Here is a 2,679-nt window from a genome sequence, read left to right as displayed (position 1 = left end):
CCTTAGAGATACGCCGAGCATATGCCAATCACAACTGGCAAGATCTATATCAGTGAAAGGGTTGGCTCTATTTTGTTGGAAGAAGTGTAGTTCTTCCCAAATTTCGAGGCTTATCCGGACTGTTACGTCCAGCTCAGGTCCGAACCAGCCTCAAAGGAAGAGACCGAACCAAAAGAAGTGATTGTGTTCGATCTTGCAAAGGCCCAAGCTATGTTAGCTCAGGCAGTGAAGAGCCGGGGTTTCACAAACTCCAAGATGCCGGCGCTTAGTAAGAAGCATCCAACCTTCGTTGCGCCAACTACTGCGACCTTCCCCTTCATCGAAAAGGCCTTCACAGCAGTCATGAAGGCAGTGGAGGAAGGGAAGCCTTGCCCTGCACTGGAGGAGTGCAGACCCTTCTCCATTACTCTTCCCCCCGATGATAGGCACTGGAAAGACATCCAGTCGACCTTCACGGTAGGAAAACTGGAACCTGATGTGGCTGGTCATCAATTCAATGAGGACCTCCCACGACTGAACGATCACCTCCTTCGTAGGGAACAGGATACGAAGGAGAGACTCTCCGCTTCGCTGTCCCATCAGGTACAGCTCGAACTCATGGCCGGGGATACCAGAGTCCCGGACTTTTACATGGTCCTTGCTAAGTCGCACCTGGCGACCGTAACCAAGGACCTATATAGCTTCGCTAAGGCTCGTAGAGCCTGTAGAGAATTCGTGTTCGCCAGCGCAACGGTGAAACACGAACCCTGGAGACTGATTTTCTCCAATATCTGGGGCAAACATCTCTTCCCGTCTACCTTGGTGAAAGAGATAGTGGACAAAGCTGCTACGGAGAACAGGAACCTTCTCCATAAGTGGGGCATGTCCCGAAAGAGGAAGTCCTCTCAGGACGATGGCCCTCAGCCTAAGAGGAAATCCTCGAAACCCTGACCCCAGCAACGTCCACCGAGACGACGGTTTCCGGGTCCCGCTACTCCCCAAGTGGCTACGCAGCCACAACAGACCTTTCAGTTGGTCCCCCAGCCGGTGGTGTCGCAGTCGCCGGTCTTCACCCTTGCCTACGAGCAACACTCGACTACCTTTCGTCCCAAAGGTAGGGGCTCAGGCAGAGGCTCCAACAGAGATTCTTCTCGCCGTCCCTCCAGAGGCAGAGGAGGAAGGGGACCTAGCGGACGAGGTGGCAAACCCTCAGGCCACCAGAAGCACTGAAGTGCTTCTGGTGGGAGGAAGACTCTGCCAATTCCAGGATCGTTGGACCTTCGATCCCTGGGCACACAGTATCGTCAAGAAGGGACTAGGCTGGAGCTGGATTCAACCACCCCCATCCTTCCAGCAATTCTTCCAACAGTCAACCCCCCTCCTGGAAGAATATGTCCTGGAACTCTTGAACAAGAAGGTGATCAGGAGGGTAAAGTCAATCAGGTTCCAAGGGAGACTCTTTTGTGTCCCCAAGAAAGACTCAGACAAACTCAGAGTCATTCAAGACTTATTCCCCCTTAACAAGTTCATTGCGAACAACAAATTCAAGATGCTGACTCTGCAACAAATCAGGACCCTTATGCCTCACAGGGACTACACAGTCTCCATAGACCTGGCGGATGCCTACTGGCACATTCCAATGAATCATTACGCTTCCTCCTACCTCGGATTTCGACTCCAAAGGAAAAGTTACGCCTTCAGGGCCATGCCCTTTGGGCTCAACGTGGCTCCACGGATCTTCACTAAGCTGGCACACGCAATCGTCCAACAGCTACGTCTTCAGGGCGTCCAAGTGATGGCCTACCTAGATGACTGGCTAGTCTGGTCGACATCGCCCGAAGATTGTGTGAGAGCTTGCAACAAAGTCACCCAGTTCCTAGAGCATCTGGGCTTCAAGATAAATGCTGCGAAATCTCGCCTCTCTCCAGCTCAGAAGTTCCAATGGTTGGGAATCCATTGGGACCTTCAGTCACACCGCCTTTCCATCCCACAGAAGAAAAGGAAGGAAATAGCAGGGTCTGTCAGAAGGCTTCTAAAATCCAAACGGATCTCAAGACGACGACAGGAACAAGTCCTCGGCTCTCTACAGTTCGCCTCTGTGACAAACCCAGTGCTTCGCGCACAGCTAAAGGATGCCATGGGAGTCTGGAGACGTTTCGCATCCATCGCTCGAAGAGACCTCAAGAAACGGCTTCCAAACAGACTTCGCTTACTTTTTAAGCCATGGTCAGAAGCAAAGGCCCTGAAAAGGTCCATCCCTCTTCAACACCCGCCTCCATCGATCAACATCCACACGGACGCTTCACTGGAGGGTTGGGGAGTCACTCCCACCAACAACAGGTTCAAGGAACATGGTCTCCCCAATTCAAGACGTTTCACATCAACATCTTGGAAGCCATGGCGGTTCTTCTCACCCTGAAGAAACTCTCCCCGCCTCCCTTGATCCACATTCGTCTGACTCTGGACAACTCGGTGGTAGTCAGATGTGTCAATTGTCAGGGCTCGAGATCGCCCCAGATAAATCAGGTGCTTCTTCCAATCTTTCGTTTGGCAGAAAGGAAGAAATGGCACCTGTCTGCAGTTCACCTACAAGGATTCCGCAACGTGACGGCGGACGCTATATCGAGGACAAGCCCAATAGAGTCGGAATGGTCTCTAGACGCAAGATCATTCTCCTTCATCTCTCACCAAGTCCCGGAA

This window comes from Palaemon carinicauda, chromosome 20 (assembly GCF_036898095.1).
Source record: "Palaemon carinicauda isolate YSFRI2023 chromosome 20, ASM3689809v2, whole genome shotgun sequence".
NCBI classification, from domain to species: domain Eukaryota; kingdom Metazoa; phylum Arthropoda; class Malacostraca; order Decapoda; family Palaemonidae; genus Palaemon; species Palaemon carinicauda.
The sequence above is the reverse complement of the archived record's forward strand: the minus strand, read 5'-3'. Positions refer to the sequence as shown.